General features: G+C 37.6%; 1 long non-coding RNA gene across 1 annotated transcript in view; it reads left to right on the top strand.

Annotated features, from left to right (window-relative positions):
• LOC117092214 overlaps positions 1-23,676 on the top strand; it is a 152,111-nt gene extending 128,435 nt beyond the window's left edge. The window contains exons 2-3 of the long non-coding RNA XR_004440671.1: positions 6,890-7,034; positions 23,268-23,676. This is a non-coding gene — a long non-coding RNA (uncharacterized LOC117092214). The remainder of the gene's footprint in view (positions 1-6,889; positions 7,035-23,267) is intronic.
• The last annotated feature ends 416 nt before the right edge of the window (positions 23,677-24,092 follow it).

Below are 24,092 nucleotides of genomic sequence, written 5' to 3'. Positions count from 1 at the left end.
AGCCAGAAAAGTTTCTAACGTAAAGATAAATTGAAAATCAAATGGATGTTCTGATTTTTAAACATGAGCCTGAGCTATTGTTACAGCACCTATTGTCTTTGGCAGACAGCACAGCTGGGGACTTTGTAGTTCCTTTTGTCCTATGCCTGGTGATTGAGCAGGTGAGAGGGAAGTGAGCTGGATGTGAGAGGTTTATAAGAATATGAATAATGGTGGGAATGATGAACTGAGGATCAAGAAACCTGTGGGGACTCCCTTGGATGGACATACTAGGGATCTTTGATCTTCAGCTCTGTATATATTTCAGAACATTTTACATCTTCCTTCTCTCTGTCCTTTTTTTTTCTGCCAGCTGTCTGGACGACTTCTCATCTTACTTCTTCTCTATAAAGGCATTACAATCTTTTTTGGAAATCTCACTTTAGCCTGAATGTTTCCAGACTTGAATAGTAAATTCACCCTAGGAAGAGTTCTACCTTGACATTTTTTTACATGAAGAATATATAAGGATTTGGGAGGCAAGGACTGGAGAATAGGACATGGGCTTCCAATTTGGGAGGTGATACTTAAAGTTCACATTAGTAGTTCTTGTTCTAAGTTGTTATTTAAAAAATGACTTAGGGATGTCAGAATGTTTTTGCTTTGTTTTGCTTTTTAACTTTTTGTAAAAAATTGCAAAATAATCTGCATAAAGTGCACAAATCTTAAGTGTACAGCTCTGTGATTATACACACACATGTATACACACACGTTGATATGGTTAGGCTTTGTGTTCCCACCCAAATCTCATCTTGAATTGTAATTCCCATAATCTCCTTAATCCCCAGGTGTCAAGGAAGAGACCAGGTGGAGGTAATTGAATCTTGGGGGGCCATCTCCCCCGTGCTGTTCTCATGATAATGAGTGAGTTCTCACAAGATCTGATGGGTTTTTTTTTTTTTTTTTTTTGTGAGACGGAGTCTTGCTCTGTCGCCCAGGCTGGAGTGCAGTGGCCAGATCTCAGCTCACCGCAACCTCCGCCTCCCGGGTTCACACCATTCTCCTGCCTCAGCCTCCCGAGTAGCTGGGACCACAGGCGCCCACCACCTCGCCCGGCTAATTTTTTGTATTTTTAGTAGAGACGGGGTTTCACCGTGTTAGCCAGGATGGTCTCGATCTCCTGACCTCGTGATCCGCCCGTCTCGGCCTCCCAAAGTGCTGGGATTACAGGCTTGAGCCACCGCGCCCGGCCGATCTGATGGTTTTATAAGGGGCTTTTCCCTCTTTGCTCAGCAGTTTTCCTTCCTGACGCCTTGTGAAGAAGCTACCTTGCTTCTCCTTCACCTTCTGCCATGATTGTAAGTTTCCTGAGGCCTTCTCAGCCATGCTGAACTGTCAGTCAGTTAAACCTCTTTCCTTTATAATTACCTAGTCTTGGGTAGTTCTTTTTTTTTTTTTTTTTTTTTTTTTTTTTTTTTTTGAGACGGAGTCTCGCTCTGTCACCCAGGCTGGAGTGCAGTGGCGCGATCTCGGCTCACTGCAAGCTCCGCCTCCTGGGTTTACGCCATTCTCCTGCCTCAGCCTCCCGAGTAGCTGGGACTACAGGCGCCCGCCATCTCGCCCGGCTAATTTTTTTGTATTTTTTAGTAGAGACGGGGTTTCACCGTGTTAGCCAGGATGGTCTCGATCTCCTGACCTCGTGGTCCACCCGTCTCGGCCTCCCAAAGTGCTGGGATTACAGGCTTGAGCCACCGCGCCCGGCCATTGGGTAGTTCTTTACAGCAGTATGAAAATGAACTAACACACATACTCCTTGGAATGACCATCAGATTAAGATTTAGAATATCCTTAGCACCCCAGAAGGCTACTTTTGTGACATTTCCCAGGATATAAACTCATCAATTTGTATTTACTAATGTGTTGCAACATGTTTAGAAGGTTTATTGTTGTTTAACTCATGGACATCACCGTGAAAAATATACCCTAATAGTGTTATTTTAAGAAACAAACCCCAAGGATCAGAAAACTTATTTGGATAACATTGTAAGTGTGGGGCACTATTTCCAAGGGAAACTTACCATGATCTACAGGTATCTTTTTATTGAGGGTCATTGCAAGACACAGTAGAATTCCAGCAGTCTCATTTACAATCACATTCATCCTCAATAGCCATATTTATGGCTTCCTGTGTAATGAGGTGATTTATCATGCTGTGTCAGCCATAGAGAGTTCAGTATAAATGAATTTGGTTTCTTAAAAAAAGGTATTTATATCTAAACACTTTTACAATAATCTGACATTGCTCTTTAAAGGTAAGCACATATTATGTGATTTGCATATGAAGAAACCATGCATTACTCTTACTTGACTGACTGTCAGTTTCAGCAGCTGCACCTGGTAGTGCCCAGGTCTGTCATTGTTTCCATGATAGAGCTCATTTTTCAAGGGTTAATAACATAGACTTTAACATTCACTTTGGGTTGAAACTTGGCAACCACTATGAGTTTATAGCCTTAAGAGCTGATTTTAAACAAAAATGGTTTAAATTGATTTACCCTTTTCAAATTACAGTATGTCAAAATAATAGTACTTTGCATCAGTTCTAATGCTTTACATTTATTTAATGTTAAAATTTGTAAGCTACTATTCCCGGGTGATGATTTGGGGGATGCGAGCTATGAGGCAAGTTAAATGAACGTTGGTTTCCATTGAGAATTCCAAAATAAATTTGCCAACTTTGATTATTTTTCTTTGGTAATATCATTGCTATTCTAAAAGAAGAAATGCTATTGCTCTCACCTTTATTAGAAGAGAGCAGTTGTGGCCGTGAATGCAATTTGAAAAGAATGATAGAAATAAAATGTTGGAAGTCATGTTTAGTTGTGTAACATCCTGATGTCACAAAGGATTTCTCTCAACTCAGCACCGCTGAGTGGTATTTGAACTAAGATAAGCTGGGGTGTGTGTAGTTGTTCATGGTCTTAAGCTCTTCAGTTTTGAAAACTCCACTCAGAAAGAAGAGGATATTTGTATTTCCACTGTAGCACACATTTTTGTTACTTCATTGAAATGTACATTTTTATTTTATATACATTTATTTAAAATATGAACACTCCCAGCCTCTTTACTGAGTCAACAAAAGTTAAAACAACACATTCATTTCTCTCCCTTTAAAATTACTTAGATGTCAACATATTTGTATATTTAATGTACAGCCACATACTAAAGAAAAAAATGCTGCTGGGCTACATCTATACTGAAGCCATCTTCTCAATGAGAGAAGAGCTGGACTAATGAGGACATCATACTGTCAATTTTTAAACTTTGATCAATTTTTGACTGAGAATGATACAGACAGAAATTTGGAGAAAAAGTTCTCACGTATATTAGACACAATGAGACTAGGACATCATGTATCAAAAGCTGCAACTTTGTTCTTGTGTTGAACAAAGACAAGGCTGAAGAATAAGAAAAGCTATAAAGTAGTTAGTATTATAGAGCGTTCTGTAATAAATTACAGACAAGAGGATGAACAAATATAGTCTAGATGTAGCAAAGGTACAGAAGGAGTAGGATTAGCCTTGGAACCAGGAAGTTTTTGATTAGAATTCTTTTATCACTTATTAGGTCACTTGGGCAACCTTGAACATACTAATTTTCCTTGTTGATTTTCAGTAAGGTGTGAATAGTGACTGACTTCCAGTGTATTCATAAGAATTAAAATAATGTATGTAAAGTATTTGTCACCTAGCCGTTGCTCAGTAAAAGGTGAGTGTTATGATGGTGTAACTGTAAGAATTTAAACAGTGAACTTACATCTAAGACCATACCACCCTGAATGTGCCCAATCTTGTCCAAAAAGTGAACTTACAAGTCATAAAAAGTTTCTGCCAGTTATATTACCTTCTCTTGAGGGATCTCAGAGTGCACTTATATCCAAAGTCTTCTTGGTAGCAGATTTTTCAAAAATCTTCATAATTTCTCTATATGAAACTCACACTCAGGACAAGGACACTTCGGGGGATAATGCTTCTCAAAGAGGTACCTACAATATCTATACACATGGTATCTGACCAACCAATCTGATCCTCTCTTAGGGAAAATTTAAATTCTGATCATACATAAAATGATAAGGCAGGTATGAGGTAAAACAGAAAGACATGCAGAGAGAAGACAATAAACATCCATGAACTAGAAAAGAGAATAGAGAAAAGCCACAGTATGGTGATAGTAAATAAATCAATTGTGCCCAAACCAGTAAAGCAGAACCACTATGAACAGTTGGACCACCATAATGGTAGAACAATTGAGCCATGAATAGATACTTCTAGAGGGGAATCTGTGAGTGGCCATGGAGTGCTCCCCACTGCTCCTGCCCTACTAGAGTTAATGTTGTATTTAGAATGATATTCCAGTGCTCCCTTAGGTCTGGCTCTGTGTTGCTTTTGTGTGATTTCCTGTCTCTTATTTCCCCAGTTATGTTACCATAAAGCTACTTTAACTGAGCCAATTTGAGTATGTAATCCAAAAAAGGCTGACAAATATCCACAGTTTGACTGATAGATCAAAGTCAAACTAGAGAAGGACCCCACATATCTTCCCTTAAGTCCATGTGAAGTCATGGATGTGTGAAGAAGAGTGGTATTTGTGAGAAATTTTGAAGTGTTTCTAGATCATATAACATGAGTAGGAAGAAGTGAGAGATGAAGCTGGAGAGATCAGTAGGGGCAGAGAGCTCTTTAAGGTAAAGTATGCAATGTGAAGGAGCTTAGAAAACTGTGGAGAGAAGTAACTAAAGGGTTTCTAAAAAGGGGAATGATATGGTTAGGCCTTTAGGTATATCAGTCTGTGGTTTTGCAGAAGATTGTTTGAGGGCAGCAAGACCAAATAAAGGCAGACAGATACAGAGACTGTTGAAGAGACTAGGTTCTGATCACCAGGGCTTTCACTAAGGGAGAAGCAGTAGGGATGGAGAGGAGAGTATGATATTCAATAACGTTTTAATTGACTAAGTCAGAAATGCTTGGTTAATGTAGAGAATGAAGTAGCCAGTCAAGGATGATTCCTAAGTTTCTGGTTTGGATGTCTCAGGGGATAGAGGTGATATTAATTTAGAAAGAGGATATAGCAAGAAGAGATGAGTTTGGGAGAATATGATAAATGCCACTTTGGACATGCTAAGTTTATGATGTCTACAGGACATTCGGGTAGAGTTGTTTAGTGGGCAGTTATATATATGAATAGAAAAATCAGGAGAGAAGTCAGTGTTGGAGGTAAAGGACACATCCACTTTTATGTGGTATTTAGAGTCACAAGGATGAAAGAAGTTTTATGAGGGTAAAGGAGGAATAGTATTTAGAAGGTGAAGAAACACCACTGAAGGGGTACGTAGAGGAAGATGAGCCAATGTCAAAAGGAGAGAAGAAATAGTGAGTGGATTGGAGAAAATCAGGAAAGGATGGTTCAATTGAAGTCAAGGTAGAATAGAGTTTCATTAAGGAGTAGATAATTATTAACAGAATTCAGTATAACTAGTGAAATACAGAAATATGACTACTGAAATAAGGAAAATTTCAGTAGAAAGGAAGGTATAGAGGACATTGCAATGGAGCTGTGAATGAAAATGATGGATGCTGATGTTTTGAAAAGTTTAGCTGGAGATATGGTGGGGTGGGGAGAGAAGCTAGACCATAATTTGGGGCAGATATGGGGCTAAGGGAGATATGGAATTGAGGGATAATCTTTTTCCACTGATGGGAGCAGCTTGAAGATGTTTATATGCTGAAAAGGAGACAGTAGGAGAGAGAGAGAGAGAGAGACTGGCTTGAGATGTATGTGAGAGAGGTTCACCTGATTAAATGATGCTCCCAGAGGAAGAAGATGGGTCTTAAAGAAAGGAAAACTCACCTTTTTCTCTGAAACTGGAAGAAAAGTGTCAATGTGTGTGGCCATAGATACACTTGTAAGTTGTAGTCGGTACAATGAGATAGAAAGCTGGATGTTGGGATCACACCAATGAATTCAATTTTCCTGATGAAGAGGGAAGCAGTATTAACTGCTATGAATGAGAGGGGCAGGGTTGAGCCTCTGTGGAGACTGAAGAAAGTCTGGAACTACCAGTTACTTTCAGGAGTAGAGGAGGATGCTGATTATAAGCAGTTAAAATGCTCTTAGAGCCAGAGGGAAGAGAAATTCAGACACTATGAATGTATAGTTAGGCCCTTCTACAAGGTTATATGATTTTTTTTCCCCAGGCAGTACTCAGCTGCCTATAATTAGGCTTATATTTTAAAACTGCACTCAAGTTTTTCATGTGTGGTCATTCAAATAAGAATTTTTGTCTTTGGTTTATTTTAAATGTAATTTTGAAATGAAAGTCAGGGGACCTTCACACTGAGATGGTAGCATTTGGGCTGGGCACTGTGGAGTGATTCTTAATCCTATTTCGTATTTAGTTAGACTTTTCACCTCATGCTGTAGTGTCTTGTGGAGAGCATATATTTAGCTTTTAAATAAAGTGCATTCAAATTTGGGGAGGAGATTTTAAAGAAATTATTATCATTTATTGGGGCACCTTGGGTTATCTAAGAACCAATATCATTGCTGCAGCTACTGCCACTTGTTTCCTGACAGAAAACATATTTGAGCATTAGCTCAAGCAAAAACACCCAAAACAAGTGGATTTATGGTCTTTAACACTTGGATGTAACTGATTTGCTAGCTGCATCATCCTCATTATCAGTTTAACTTCCAAAGACAGAGAAGTAGTTTTATATACAATAAAGGCTTATCTGAAACTTTGCCCCCAGCTCCAACTGAATATCAAATTTGAGTTTGAAAATGCTAGCAGAAATCTTTTCTTACAATAATTTATCACTTTTATTTTCTCTTTTGCTCCTCCAACTTCTAGCTGGACCTGTGAAGAACTGTCAAAACAACTATAGAGGAATTGTGTTGGAGGCAATAATGGCCCCTTTAGTATCAGAGAACAGAAAGATCTCGAAAACAAAGCCTGTTGTCAGGAGACTTGCACCTATCCTGGCCTACTTCCAAGTGTGAGTAAGGTAACATTTAATTTCTGAAGTGGAGACTTGAACCAAATAATTAACCTCTCAAAGTTTAACCAACAAGAGGTGATGATGATGTTTTAAAAAAATTAAATAAAAAGTGTCTGTTTTATGGTAATAATTATAATATAACACTTACTCTTCTTAAATTTCTTGTCTTTCATTAAATTTTGCCTTAAATTACCACTCAAATTTTTCATGTGTGACCATTTGGAAGTAGAATTCTTTCTTTGGTGTTAGTGTGTTATAAAATTTTCATAGTTGCACACACTGCTTTTAGATATTCAGTTTGTTTGATTTGGAAACTTTACCAAATAATTTGCCTCTAAATTTTGATTAGCAGAAGACTTATCTACAGTAACTTTACTAATAAAGTGGCCAAAGTGTGTTGATTATCAGACTGTAAGGAATTATCTGTTGCAAAAAGGCCAAACCAAAACAGATAAGTGGCTTGTCATATAAACATTTATGAGCCAATGGAATGACAGTCCTCATTTGAAAGCAACTAGTATAAATTTGGCCTATACCACAGTGGGTGTGAAAATTGCAAGGTAAAATAAAACAGATGAGACCATTTAAGTTTGAAATGGAAGAAGAGATCACTGGCAACAGCTATTTACTTTCACAGTCACTAAAATAGGGTGTTTTGTTGTGAAAACTATCAATACAGGGTGATGGATACCCTGCTTAAAGTGCCAATATGATGCCATTCTGAACTGCAAAACGATTTCACTACAAGTGTATGGGGAACCTTTAAACATGACATTACGATGCGACTATAATGTAAGATAACAATGGAAAAACAATTTCAGAGTAAGTGTAAGGAGACTATAACCATGCAGTTAGAAGGCCACTGGAATGTGAGATTATAATAGCTCAACATTAAAATGCTGAAAAGGATATGGCCAATTGCTTTTTTTTTTTTTTTTTAAAAAAAACTGGGAATAGCCTAGACAACATTTATACTCATGAATAGTAAAGTCATAGAATGTATTTTAGGAAGGAGGGAAGCTCAGCACTAGTATATCCAGCTCTTATCCCCATTCTGAAGTGTATTCCATTTTTTTTCCGTTTCCTGAGGTTAAGTTGGAGGCAGTTTTTGTTCGACCTTATCGCTCTCCTTCAACCATACCACTTGGAAGCTCTGTTACAAGTTCAAAAACATTTTCTTTCTGACTCACATCTAGCCCTATGACTTGGCTGCATTAGCCACCCATGGGATATAATTTGAGTTCAACTAGGATGATTTTCTACTGCTTATTTTATCTCCCTGGCTTCCAGTTATTACTGGACCTCAGCTGAAATCTTACCATTAGAAATGTATTTCTTTGAGTCTAAAATGATTAAAAAATTTTTTTTGAGAGTATATAATAAATTCAAATTTAACAAGTACTTATCAATGTATAAAATATAAGTACTGGTTAGAGGAGTAACATATTAAACTTGAACAGTCTAAGAAGAACAGACTTTGTCATCAGACAGACCTGAGTTCATATTTCAGCTCTTCTACTTAGCTATGTATAAATATGGGCAGGTCCTTACTTTTCTAAGTCTTGAGTTCCTCATCTGCAAAATGGGGTTAATACCACCACTGAATTCTTAGGGTAATTGTAATATGAAATAGATACCACGTATGAATGCCTTGCGCAGTGCCCAGCCAATATGAGGGGCTTGATAAATATTCTCTCCTTACAAATATAGAAAGGGATAAGGGATTGGGTCAAGACGCTAGAGAGTGGAGTAAAGGAGAGAGAACAGAGCATAGTCACAACGGCGATGTGATTAGGGATAAGGTTTCTCCCTAAACTCGACCTATTTACATTTTATTTTTGAGCCACTCCAATTCAATTCTAATTACGCAGCCTCTTAGTCTTGATTATCTAAGGTACGCTTGAGTTTTCTTATCTCTTCCTGTTCTTCTGCATCTTTGGATTATTGTGTTTGTCCACAAGTACTGCCACATTTAGTACTGCTCTATCTATGATAGTGGGACATTCTGTCCTTGGGAGATGACTTGTGGCCACTGTCTGAGCTGTTCCTCACTGGGCCTCTTTCCCTTAAGCTTCTATCATGCATGATGCTACCTTAAATAATCTCATCTTGGGTCACAACCTGGGGTGGTGATTTCCCAGCTCCTGAGGTTACACAAAAGTGTGTAAACAGGAATTTTATTATACCACTGAACCAGTTTTAAATCTATCCATCAATCATACTCAAAAGACCAATCCACTAATAAGATCAAACACAGTTTTGTGAGTGTAGAATGTAACATTTTCTCCCCAGATATTTTCTTCTGGTAAGAGTCTTGATTTTAGCTGTAGTATTAGTTTTTGTCTAAAGACCTCATAGCATTATCAAGCATTCTCATGAAGGAGGTACCCGACTCTAAAAATATATTATTGTATTACTCCGGTTTAGTGACCCCATTCACCATATGATTGGTTAATTTCCTTAAAAGTCTTTCTATAGGGATAAGTCACCAAAGAAATAACTCACTCAGAGTGCAAGACCCCTGTTGAACATATTTTATGGCCCTAGGCACTAGCAGTGCCAGTTATTGAAGGTGATTCATAAAAGATTTTTGGAGTAAACTTCATGTAGACTACAAACCAATCCAAATTATTCAAGGCAGTATAATCTGGGTGACATGGAATGCAATGCTGTGACACAACTACTTTGCCTTTAGCCCATAATGAGCACCAAGTATGAGAAAGATGTGAAGATAATAATTTTCTCACATGGAGATAAGATTGGGGAAGAAACATATTTGTTGTGTGTCTCCTGTATGCTAGACTTCATATGCCTTACTTCATTCACTTACTCTTAAAAACAACCCCAAGAGTTGTTTTGTCAATTTGTCATAAATATGCGTTATCATCCATATTTTATAAAGAATGAAAACTAAGAGAGGTTGAGAGACCTGTCTGAGGTGATATACATGGAGTATTGAAGCTAGGATTTGAACATGACTGTCCGGTTACAAATCCTCTGCTATTTACACTCTATCACATTGCTCCCCCTTGTGTGAATTCAATTACAATCCTCTAGAGGAAAAAATAAAAGAACATAAAGGACTGGATGGCAAAGTAATCTGTGATAAGTGCCATGTGAGTGGAATGAAAAGTACCAAAGGATTTGAAGGAGGAAAAGATTACTTCTGCCTGGGTTCTGCCTTCACTGTGGCATTTATCTTTTTTTTTTTTTTTCATATGCTCTTTGGGGATGCTGTTTTCCCTCACTGGTGTGCTCTTCTCCATCTACCAAGCAATGGTCAACACTGACTTCTTAAACTGCCTAAGCCAGTAATTTTTGCCTAAAATAAAAAACCAAGTCCCTAGACAGCTTGTTGTGTTCCAGATCTCCTCTGTTCTCATTTTTCCCCAGAAGTGTTTCCCCTGGATGACTCTTCTATCTCCACAATGTGTTAAAAGTATACATGTACCCTGGAACTTAAAGTATAATAATAAAAGAAAAAGAAAAAAGTATACTTACTCTTTAAGGCCCAAGTCAAATGCACTTTCTGGGAACTCTTCCCCCAGCAGAATTAGCGACAATTTCTCTCTTGTCTCTCAGCACACTGGCTATACAACTATTGGATATGTGTTACCTATTGGTTAGCATGGTGGAGTCATGCCAAGCATCAGGTCAAGTTATGTTTTCTTTTGGGATTTGGACATTTACTGGCACATCTGTTGTATTAGTGAGGTGGACCTGATAGAAGTCCATTTAGCTGAGTGATCGAGAGGTGTCTTTTGCGGGCAGGGATGACATTAGGTAACAAAAGAATCCAAAACACAACCTTTGTCTAAAAACCATCATCCTTATGGTAAGAAGGTGGAGTTTCTTTGAAGAATTCAGCTTTCCTTCTGCCAACATGCAGTTGTGTCTGGGGCAAAAGGTGGTGCGGTGTGAAACAGGATATGACTAAAATATCTGAAAACTATTTTCATATAAACCGTGAGATTTTGGGGGCAAGAAAATAGCATTGCTAGAAACTGACAGAGTTAACATTGTATGAACATGGCATCATTCTTATGGCATAATACAGCAAGTGCATTGAGACTGTGGAGGTCACAGCCTAGTTTTAGGTCATCACAGACTTCAGCACAGTATCTCTGTACCTGAAGTCTGTAGACTTCTGGGGAGGGGTTAGGCTCCATGGCAAAAGGTCTGCAATTCCATAAGCACATGATATATTGTCAATGGGCAAAACAGTGTTTCCTGAATGAATGCACTACTTCCTTTCAAATATACGTAGAGATTCTTATGATGAATAAATATGTTTATTGAAAGGATTACTGAATTTACTGTCATATGTGTCATTAAGTATTTTTTCAGTTAACAGACACTAAAATGTACCTATTTTGGTACAAATGTGGTGAATAGGAAACCTTTTAAGGTTAAAAAGGTATTTCCATACTCAGAGTGGATTATTGGTGAGGGGTGGAGTTAGTGACATCTGGTGGTGGCAGCTCCTACTGATCAGCTCCGTGAGTACTAGCTCTTCTTTACCATCTATTACACAAACATTGGTGACTGGCATTTAGTAAGTCAATTTGGAATGAATGAATAAGAGAATGAATGAACAGTTTTTGGGTTGAGAAATATCTACCCCTTCTACTGCTGCATTCTGACCCATTACATAGAATTCCATGTATAGGCCAGTCTCCATGAAAGTAAGAAAAAAGGTAAAAAAAAAAAAAAAAAAAGAAAAAGAAAAAGTTTACACTTTTCATCCAGTTAGTACACAAATATTGGGATAATTTATATCCCAATTGTACAGTCATGTGGACCAGGATCAGCCCCTATATTGGCATGTGAACTTATTTCTACCCAGTGAGTCAGTTAAGATGGGAATAATAATTTAATTTAGTGTACTTCACTTGTGACTGTCACAATAAACCCTGATGTATGTATATTAGTTGCAAGAGAAAGATAATCCATGTCATTTGAACTTTCTTTCGCCAGCTTTAAAATGTGGTTTGTAAAAAGTTTTGATTGACAATGGAAAAACTCTGTTGAAATTTTCAAAAGGAGTAAATCATGTTCTCGGGATAATTTCAATTAAACCATTTTCTATGAAGATGTGTCAGCTTTGGGTATGTCATGAGCCAGGTCTCTTCATATGCTTTCACACATAGGGCAAAGATTTGCTGCAAACTCTGTGAGTAGGATAAGTCTAGGCAGGTTTTTTCATTTCCCTTCTTCTTTACTTGTGGGACTGTCAACTCTCAGAAAATCTAGAAAATCTAATCTCAGAAAACCTAATTTGTAAACATTCAATGTATCCTCATACTATTGAAGCATCATGGGAGGGGATATTAAGAGGAAGTAGAGTCAAATTCAAAGAGAATTCCACATGGTTCAAGATGAAAGGGAGCTTAGAGATCGTCATAGTCCAATCTGTTCATTTTACTGATATAGCCCAAAATGTGAAGTGACTCGTACAACATTACATTTCTAGTTAGTTGTAGAGTTGGACCACCAAGACTTTTCCTGTTTCAAAATCTCTACTTGCTCTGGTCCCCATTAAAAAAATTTTATGTGGATTTTGGCTCTGATATTACCTCTTCCAGCACTGGATGACTTAATAACTCTCTGTGCCACTGTTCTCCATTTGCCACTCTTTAGAGCCTTTTTCTACCTGTGTCAGGAAGCTGACCTTTAAGGAAAGCAGCAGAAAGCTCCATTGCCTTCTGGCTTCTGGTTGGGTTTGACCAGCGGGAGACTTGGCAGGGTACTCTCAGAGGAGAAAGAGATCAATGGATTTATGACCCTCCAGGCCTGGACTGCAAGTCACTGGTGGCTATGTTTGATGCTGAAAACCAGAGTTCTTGTTGGAAGATCCTTTCCTTTAGCTATAGTTTTTTCTTTGTGTTCTGGTAACTGCTCCTTTCCCTCTCTACTGAGGCCTACGGGTAGTAGTAGTGACTTTCCACTTTTACTAGTTCTAAGGTGTTTTGCTTTCCCTTATTGGTTTACCTTAATACTGTCCACACATTTTATAAAGTCCCTTTATTAAACTCTCATCAATTACCTCATTGAGTATAAAATCTGTTTCCTGCTCAAACACCAATTGATATACTCCATCCTCTGTCACCTTATTTTTTTTCCTTCGTAGCACAAATTACAAGCTATGCTCAGCTTTAATAAATGTGTTTACTTATTTATTACCCGGCTTTCCTGACCAGAATGTGTTTCCATGGCTTAGCGCAGTGCCTGACACATGGTAGATACTCAGTACATGTTTGTTCACTGAATGGTTCCAGACATAAAAACTTCTCGTTCAAAATTCTTTCTACACATCACAATGAGAATAACTCTGTAGAACTTTTAAGGGATGAATCTGCCTAAAGGGAAATTTTAACTCATTTCAACATCAAATATAAACTGTATAGGCTTTTATGGGTTAGTAGTTGCTATTTAATATATTGTTTCTATGGTAGAATGTACTCCAGATCAACCCATTTTTTCCCATTAGATTATAGTTTCATGAAGGCAGGAAACAGATGTATCTTTTCCATGGTTGTATGCGGAAAGCACAGAGGTAGTAAGTTCTTCTTTGTGCTGAAGACCAAGCTAAATACTAGTGACTTGGAGATGTATGAGGCAGGATCTCTCTCTTTGAGAGGCTCATTGTCTTACTGAAGATATTGACAACAAACAAGAATCGCAACGTAAGCAATAGGTGATACAATGGAGGTCACAGGAAAGTGTCTTGGCCTTACAGAGAAGGGAGAGAAGCCAGGGAACTCTTGACAGACGATCTGCGTGAGGGGAGTGTGGGGTGGCCTCCAGGACTTTCCTTTTCTGAAACAGCTTATTCAGGGGTGTATGGGGTGTAAGTTCAAAACTAACAGATTCTAAAATAAAATTTTTATCCCCAGTCCATTTAGAGCTGAATATTTCATATAAAACAGAACTTTCCTACTTCTTGACATTGGCTATTTTCCTTCTTTTATCCTTTTATTCAGGAAAAAAAAGTAAAAGGAGTAAAAATGACTTTTGAATCTGGATTTTCTGGGTGTTGATCATGTCAAAAGAGAGCAAAATCTGTTCAAAAGATGATAAACTGATTATCCAAGTGTCCTCTTTTAAAGCATCATGAAACTTAGCTGAAATTGACTGCAGGAAAAAAAGGAAAGAAAAACTTGTTATATTCCCCACCAGAGGGAGACAATTTTTTTCCTTTTGACTTTCAAAACCTAAATTCTGATTAATGCAGATTTGAAGAGTACAATACAAGGTTTACCGGGGCTGATTAATACCCAAGGGGAAAAAAACAAACTTACAGTCTAATTTGTTTACTTTTGTCTTTTAATATCAAATTATTTTCGAGATCTAAATTCTGTTCTGCCAGCACAGTAAATGCCACTTAACATGCATGGAACTTTAAGAGCTACTTGTTATTTCAGTGTCGACTCTATCTCTAATTATATTAGTATGGATTCAGATAGGACACTGATAATATAACAACATGGAATAATTTAGCATTAATTATTTTATATAATAAGACATTTACAAATCAACCCTAAACTAAGAGAGACAAGGGGCATGGTGGTGGTGGAGGAGAAAGTGATAACAATGTCTCTTTCTATTGGCAAGACTGTAGATACTGGAATAAACTGAAACCAAGTCAGCCAATTTTCAATATGCCACAACTCTACAAAATTTAAGAAATAAATTAGCTTACAGTAGTTGCTAATTTAGGAAAAATGGTACATGAGCAATAGTTCCTTTCTATGACATATCTGTACTTAGTATAATTAAACATTTTATCAAAAATATAGAAAATTGTCTAGAGATTTATAGTGTAAGACCTACTGTACTTTAAAAAAAGTCCAATTTCATGCCCAATTTAATAGATACAGTGTTAGATCTACATGTCCAGTGTAATTACTTGGACATTTCATTCTTCCCTATGGTTCTTTTTAGAAACCAGTTCAGATCTGACCTTGTGTAAATGCTTTTTAAATTACTCTGAATCATTGTACAAATCCAATTAGTGCACAGTCAAATCGCCTCAGCTCACCTCATTTGACACAGGGTGCTGCTGAAGTAGCTTTACTGCTTATTATGATTCCTATTTACTTATTCTTTGTCATTTTCAGAATATTTACAACAAAAATATGGAATAATTCTCAGAAGCTCACATTTAAACATGGGATAATGTGGAGGCATCAGGTAAAATATTTGTCTGGTTAGGAGCATGAGTTTCTTGTCATAATTCAGTGGCAGTAAATGGATGCTTTGGAAAAGCATAAAGTGTCACTTAAGTTTCACTTGCCTGAGGTATCATTTAATCAGCAAGCGCAGTTAATAATTTTGCTTTTCTATTTGTCAAGATCTCAATATTTTTTCAATATGAAGTCTGCTCCAGTGTACTTTACATGACACTTTATAATTAGTGGTACTTGAGAATTTGGCAGTTTAAAAAATTCATACAACATTCTTAGTTACAATTTATAAATGATTTTAAAGTATAATTAACATTCATCTTTACAAGTTATATGCAAACAAATATGCAAATTTAGAAATAAATATGCAAACATATAAAATGTTTTTGAATTAAGTAGTCCTTAACATTTTTAATGAAATCAATATTTTATTCATATTTTGCACACAATTTTGAGTCCTTACTGATTTGGGGGGGTCTACAGCATACATGCTTTTGCATATTGTAACCTCTAATACCAGCAACAGGAAGGAAATGAGAACGAATTTTTTTTTCTTTTTTGGGATGAAAACCAAGGCTAATTTAGTAGACAAATCCAGTAGGTGCTGTTGAGTGGATTATTGATGCAATTAAAATGGTCTTTTGCTCCTTGAACTCTTAACCTTCGATGACACAAAACTCTTGCGGATCTCAAGAAGACAAAGCGGAGGGCATCAACAAGCTGTCCCCTACTTTCTTGTGTGGCTATAAAGGCCAACACATTGAGTTGGTAGCTGTGGATTTTTAACGTAGTAAAGTCTGAAAGCAGAAGAAAGCAGAGTTCAGTATAAAATGAACAAATAATTATTGGGAAAATGCACCTTAGATGGAGAAGTCGCTATGCAAAAGTACAGATTCAAAGTTTAGTTATTATGATTTTAAAAACAATCTCTTCTAAAAAGTTAACTGATTCAAGATCTTAGTTCACTCATTCAACAAACGCTCATCTTTTTAGGCTCGGTTTCCATTCTTCCTTTGCAAGGAAGATTTCTCACTACCAGAGTCCTCTGTCTCTGAAATAATGTTGCATTATAAGTTAACCAGGCAATGATTTTTATGTGGCCACCATTGGCAAGGAATACATTCATTGCTAGCGGGGGTACAAAGAAGTATCAGAAATAATTAACTAGCATCACACAGTTTAGCTCTAAAATGTTCTCCAATTTTTACAGGTATGCATGCTTTATTATCATTTTCAAATGACAAAATTCTTGAGGGAAAAACTTCATTTATACAAGGGATAATGAGAAGAATTTGTTTTTTGAGTGGCATCTCTGATGAATTAGTAGTTGCTCACTGGTATGCTCTGTAAAGAACGATTCTGAGGCTGTGGCATTAGCAGTACCAGCATTGCCACATTTTTGTTATTCCTGCTCAACTTACCATCTTTTTAAAAGAAATAGCTTTTTTTTTTTTTTCATACTAGAGAATGAGGGCTTCGTGATCCATTTAATTTCCCCTTTGTAACTGCTAGAAATTCAGCAGGGAGTTTTGATATACATTTCTTCTTCTCTTTTATTGCTTGACTTTTTTTCTTTTATTTTGTATGCCATGTTACTGTACTATAGTTTGTTTTTGACAGCTGGTTGCTTTAAGTCTTTTTGAAAGAAACAAATCATTGCATATACTTACTTCTTCCTATAAGTTTTATGGTGCCTAGCATAGGTCCAGGACCCTAAGGAGGCATAGAATAAATGCACTTTGCATGGAGAACACTGAACTTGATGCTATGGAGGTCCCATATGGTAGGTGCACAACGATGCATGAATGAGTAGGTGAATGAATGAATGAGTGCAGAGGGAATTTAAACCGTGAGAAAAATCATGATGGTTTGTGACTTATGAAGGAAAGCATCTGATGAATCTTGGCTGATGCCTTAAAAAAGGCATAGAATGATGATTGGAAGAGGAGGAAATGGCTTAGAGGAAAATGGAGGTTTACCAAGAAGAATTTAAAAGGACAGGAGCCATCATGTAATAATATTTGACTCCTCTCCATGGGCCTATTTGCTTGTATGGAATGTAAAATTTCAGGGAACAGGAATTTTAAAACATTAATTTGGAACACATTAGTGTGCCTTTCCACAGAGTATGCCAAAGTGTTTTTAGGTTGTTTGAAGATGAAGATGATCCTCTTACCTACATTATTTCAAGTTCAAAAATTAAAAATTATAGGGCATGGTAATTTCAACTTGTAGATTTAGGGTAAAATAATTCATTTAGATGCATCACAAATTAATCTTCCCTCATAGAATCGGAACAAGAAATTGAAATTCTGTTTTGTGGCAAGCTGCTCCATAATGTCTGTGGGGACTGGTTTTGTTTATTTGCTGCTATATGATAGTCTTAGGTAAACAACATACAGCTATATCTATGTGCATCTGGGTAGGCTTAAACATTTTTATTATGCAACTTAAAAATGAAAAAGCCAAATCTGCTGCACTTAACGAAACAGCTAAATCCCATTCAGTGTAAAACAAACCGCTACCACCTTCTTGTCAAGTAACCTTGGCCTTTAAAGACCATCCCCACACAATCAGTCACTGCCATATGCCTTTCATTCTTCCCATAATCTAGGATTTTTTTTCCTCAACGTTTTGTTTCTCTGGGCTGAATCTCATCTCAGTTGATTGCCCAATTCACTTTTCATTCACTCATAATTGTTTTTTGAATTGTCTTAAATTCTCAAATGGATTATGACAATTTGAAAATTAACAATGGCGCCTTAATTGCATGGGGCTGTGTGATCCACAAAACCCTGTTGGCTGATGTTTTTACCCCCACCTGTAGTTTTTTTTTTTTTTTTTAAACCGAATGTGAAAAGGTAGAGACACATATAAGCATAAAACACACGTGGTTGTGATTTACAAAAATTGTTGACTTTCCAGTATTTGGAAATTAACCACGGACACTTGCAAAACCATTTTACAAAAGAAATTATTTTAAAAATTAGATTGGATTTTCTTTCTCTCAAAGTTAGCTTCTTTTGTGAAAGCAGCAACATATGCAAGCAGGGCAACATTTTCTAGATGTGTATGGAAATTAAGATTCAGGAAATATAATCATTATTCTTGAATTATGTAACTTTGGCTGGGCTCTCAATGCAGCTTGGCAATCCTCTCACTTGTCCCCAAAGGACTTCCTCTCGAGTTCCTCTTGAGGCAGCTGTTTGAAACCTTTAAACTCGTGCCATTCTTCTCATGCCCCTCACTCTGAGCCTTTACCCTTACTTCATAATTTACAGAGACTATAGCAGCTCCAAGCTGTCTCCTTGGACTCCCTTCGCTTCCACCTACAGGCTCACCTACAGAAGCACACATCTTTTTTTTTTTCTTTGAGATGGAGTTTTGCTCTTGTTGCCCAGGCTGGAGTGCAATGGCGCGATCTCGGCTCCACCTCCCTGGTTCAAGCGATTCTCCTGACTCAGCCTCTGGAGTAGCTGGGATTATAGGCATGCGCCACCACGCCCAGCTAATTTTTGTATTTTTAGTAGAGATGGGGTTTCACCATGTTGGCCCGGCTTGTCTTGAACACCTGACCTCAAGTGATCTGCCAGCCTGGCCTCCTGAAGTGCTGGGATTATAGGTGTGAGCCACCGCGCCTGACCAAGAAGCACACATCTTTTAATATTTCTTCTTCAGTCTTAAAGTAAGAGGGTTTTTCTTTCATCCCAGTATTAACTTTTTGGGTTCATTGGATTCTATCTCCTGTGACCTCCTCCTTAGATGTACATTTTTTTTCTTTCTCTTGTCTCTGATTCCCTCTCTTCAGCCTGCAGACATGATCAAATCTAGTCTTGCCCATCTCCTATTGCTTCAACCTCCTCCCAACTCTCATCTCATCTACCTTGGCCTTTTGTGTGCAGCCGGCCTTCTTTTGCTTACCATCCTCCTCCCCACCCACCATGCATTGGGAGTTAGTTAAAGAAGGCCACACCTATTCCCAGTAATCACCTAGGAGCTCGTGTCCTGTCCTTTTCTTTTCTCTCCTAGCTCATAATCTTTGTTCTCTATTACTTGGCTTTACACCCTGTCTTCAGAGAGCTGTTTCTGGATACTCAATTTTTGGTTTTATGGTTTCCTCGAATTGTAGCTTTCATATACTCCTCACTTAAACTAGGTCTCAACCTTAGTTTTTGGGCCAAAGTTTGGCCCTTTCTGCCAGGAAATGGGGTTTTAGGCTTTTTTCTGAACTATGAAACCTTTTAAAGTTGTGCTTTGGAGTACTCTTTCTGTTCTCTACAAAACCACTGTCCTTGTTTCCTCAGCTCCCACTCACTTCTTATCCAATTGAAGCTGGTCTTGCTAAGATGACTAATAAGTCCTCTTTGGCCCCCACAAGCAAGATGACTTCCTGATGCTAGATCCAACAGCCCATTGGCCAACACTAGGCCAAGTGGCCCTTTTCCAATTTTCAATATTGTCTCGTCTTTTGACACTATCAACTACTTCTGACTTTTTGATATTTTCCAACTGTTGGCTTCCAGCACATCTATCAGTATGCATATTTTTACTGATTATCTACTACTCCAAGTCTTGAGATACAAAGGGGAATGGAACATGGTCTCTGCCCCCACAGATAGTACAATGTAGGGTAGAAGAAAGACAAGTAAATAGGCAAATACAATTCATGATGTAAAATCTACACATGGAAAACACTCACTCCTATGCTTGTGGGGGTCAAAGAGGACTTATTTCTAGACAGAAGCTTGAGGGATGATTAGGAACTATCTAGGTCATGTGGGACCAAGGGTGAGAGTTCCAGGAAGAAGGAGAAATTCTGCCAAAATTCAAAGGAGAGAGGACAGAAATGTTCAGATAACTCCAAGGAGGTCAGTGTGATTGGAGCACGGGGGTTAGGGTGTATATTGTAAGAAATAGGCCTGGACAGGAGGCAGGGACCAGGTCATGGAAGGCCACATGAGCCATTTTTAAAGAGTTTGGAAATTGTATAAAGGCAATGAGAAACTACTGAAAAATGTTAATATTAGACAGAGGAGTAACATCATCACAATCATATTCCGGAAATATCACTCTGGTTGCTGGGCTAATAGATTTGGTGATGGTAAGAGTGGTGGCAGGAAGTTGGGTTAAAACGCTGTGGCAGAAATCTAGGCAAGATGGCCTTGGTCTGATCCCGTAGAGTGGCAATATGGATATATGGAGGTAAAAATAAATGGTGGGTTTTAGTGCTATCAAAGAACAATAATGGAAAAGACTTGGTAATGGATTGAGCTATCCCTTTCAATTATCTTCAGTTCCTTTCTATCCCATCGTGGCACACTTACCCATAAAAATGATAGCATTTCTCGCATTTTATGTTATTTTTCTGTTATAGTATAGGGTCTATAACTAGGGCTCTATTTGATTAATCTCTGTCTCTATTGCTCAGCTTGATGCTTTGTGGATAACAGATAAAAAATCAAGGCTGGTTGACTGAGTGACTCAACTTCCCTGGGTTATAATGTTTGATATTAATTTGTAGTATATACCTCTGTCAAATTATCTTCCACCCCCTCACCCTTCCATTCATTATAGAACCATAAAGAATGCTTCCCAGTTTGAACCTTAAAAAAAAACCCTGCAAGTAAAAATTTATTCTTATGTTTAAGCTCTTTATAAATATTTATTTTTAATAATGTGAAGCCAGATACTCTATCATCCCTTTATTAGCTTTCTATTGCTGCTGTAAAAATTACCAAAACTTAGAGGCTTAAAGCAACACAATTTATTATTTCACAGTTTCTACAGGTTAAAAGTCCAGGATAGCTTGACTGCGTTCTATGTTCAGTGTATCACAAAGCTGAAATCAAGATATTGGCTGAGCTAGGGCTCTTATATGGAAGCTCTGGGAAGATTCCATTCTAAGGTTGTTTGGCTGTTGGCAAAATTTAGTTCCTTGCAGTTGTAGGATGGAAGTCCCTCTGTCCTTACTGGCTGTCAATTGGGGGCTGCTGTTAGCTGCTAAAGACCACTCAAATTTCTCTTCACCTGGCCTCTCCCTCTTCAAACCAGCCATGGCAAGTCTTGTTTTGATTCTGTCAGATTTCACCCGTTGACCTTGCTCTCAGATTTTTAGGACTCATATGATTACATTGGGACCACTGGTATAATCCAGGGTGATCTCTTAATTTTAGGGTCAACTGATTAGCAACCTAAATTACATCTGCAAAGCTCCTTTTGCCATGTGATGTAATATATTTATGGGCATGATATTTTGTCATATTCACAGGCTGGAGACTAGAATGGAACATTTTAGAAACTCTATTTAATACATTCCTATTTTAAATTGGGAAAAGTTATATAATAAATTAGACACCACTATAATGTCATATTGTAAATTAATCAGTAGTGTTGGCCATGACTTTTTCCAGAAAGTGTCGTATAATCTTATCATGTCTATCATTTGTTACATATTGAGTTTTTAGATTTGTTTTTTAACCTTTCCACCCTTCTACCCGAACCTACTACGTTGAATGGGTAAAGGATCGGTTTTCAGTAGCCAAGATGCCCAGATAATAATGTCCCAATGATGCAAAATATACGAATATAATTTTCTGACCAGAAACAATTATAGAGACAGATTTTTAGCTCTGAGGAAGGAGAGAGGAGGCAGTGTGAACCTGTTGTAATCATACCAAGCCCTTGTGATTTCTGATCCTGAGGAATGGAGAATCAAAACTTTTCATTTTGGATAATTAAAATTCCTTGATAGCCCCCATATTCAGATATGACTTTTTATTTATTTAATACATATTTAATGAGCATCTGTCAGGTTCTCAGACACTATTCTGTGCACTAGGAATATGATGTTGGATAAGGCATGCCAGGTTCCTGTCTTCTTGGAACTTCTTGTTGCTGTGTACTTTGGCAGACAAAGGAGTAAAATGGCAAAAAGAGGAGAGATGGGGGTGGTGATCTCTTCTCATATGAACCAAATGCTCTCCTCATATGCTCAGAGAGCTTCAGATACCAATTTTTCTCTTTTACTGAGAGGCAGCTGATATAGTTTGGATGTTTGCCCCTCCATATCTCATGTTGGAATGTGATCCCTAAGGTTGGAGGTGGGGCAGATCATGGGGTAGAGGTTTGAATCATGGGGCAGATCCTTAATGAATGGCTGAAGGCCATCCTTTTGGTAATGAGTGAGTTCATGCAAAAGCCATTTGTTTAAAAGAGCCTGACCCCCTCCTCTCTCTCTCTCTCTTGCTCTTTCTCTTGCCATATGGTATGTCTGCTCCCCTTTCACCTTCTGCCATGATTGTAAGCTTCCTGAGGCCAGAAGCTGAGCAGTTGCTCATGCCACACCTGTACACCCTAAAGAACCATGAGCCAATTAAACATCTTTACAAATTGCTCAGCTTCAGATATTTCTTTATAGCCATGCAAGAATGGCCTAACACAGAAGCCTTGAGGGCTGAAGGAGAGACCCCACAGGAGAGATGGCTTTGACCAATATGACCTAGCAGGGATGTAGGTCATAGAGACAGATAGAGTTGGAAAAATATTCTGATTAAACATTAGTGAGTTTTCTTTTTTCAAAAAGTTTAGCATGAGGACAAAAACGCCTAAAGAAAATGTTTCAAGGATGACTTCAAAAATTCAACTGACAAAGTCCCAGTTTGATGTGTAGATTATTGGGAACATTTGGTGGCACAAGAAATAGTTAATGTTCTTTGCTTTTGTATTATCACCTTGTTTGGTGTACTGAGGCCCTGATGAGTTCCCAAAGAATATCAGGATGTGAATACAAATTGCCAATCTTGTAAAATCAGTTTACCAGTCAAATAAAAAAAAATCCGGGCTTGTCTTTCTTTCATGCAATGCTCAGAACACCAGTGCCATTGAGCTTGTTTGAGAATAAAGATGAGGAAATTGTCAGTCATTAGGTATAGCACTAGCAAATGAAAACAATATTTGAGAGACCATTTATTACCAATTTCAATTCAGCTTCATTTGTGGATACAAACATATTGTGAGTATTTATCCATTTCTTCTTATTTTTTAGAGAAACAAAAACAGAAACGAAGATATCCATGGCACCTAATGTTATAAGAAGAAGAAAGCACTTGTAATCACAAGGGTACTGAGAAAAGGTAACAGACAAATTTATATTTGTGGAACCAGGAATCTTTCTGATGACTTTTGGAAAGGGTAGACATACAAATAAAAATCAACGTTTTTCTTGGTAAGGATTTGACCCTGGTTCCATATTAACCCAAGAGTTGATAAGCACAAATCTGGAGTCCAGTTTTTATGCAAATATAACAACTCTGCTTATACCTTGAATTACTTGTATGAAGTGGGGAAAATTTTTTACTCTCTCTGAACCTGTCATTTTAAAAAATCTGTATGACTTGGATAATAAACCCACTTCCTAGAATTTTTATGAATATGAGATATTGTGTGAACTACCTAGTATGCTATTGAGCATATGGTTTGTGTTTAACCTGTGGAAGCTAGTATTGCTATTATTGTTGTTTTTATAAACAATAGCACTTCTATCTACATAATTCTCAAACTTTCCCCCTGAAGCTCAAGATGCTTTAGTACATTAATTATTATTAACTTCAATGCACAGATTGAGAAACTGGCAAAAAATTTGCCAGCCACAGAGTGGAGAAAGAAAATTCCAGGTGTCCATATTCCTTGTCGTATAATTTGCCACTGTAATTAGATCTTCTACATGATGATGACCTTTAGGGGACTGCCTCAGAGTGCTGAATTGTTCAATTCGTTAGAGTGGCACCATCAAAATGACCTGATAATGTTAACACAATTGTCCTTGTACCAAGCAGAAGAATCCTTTCATTCCTTTTCTGCCTGTAGTTCC

Source organism: Trachypithecus francoisi, unplaced genomic scaffold (assembly GCF_009764315.1).
Source record: "Trachypithecus francoisi isolate TF-2019V2 unplaced genomic scaffold, Tfra_2.0 Lachesis_group12, whole genome shotgun sequence".
NCBI lineage: Eukaryota > Metazoa > Chordata > Mammalia > Primates > Cercopithecidae > Trachypithecus > Trachypithecus francoisi.
This window is presented reverse-complemented; position numbering and strand designations above follow the sequence as displayed.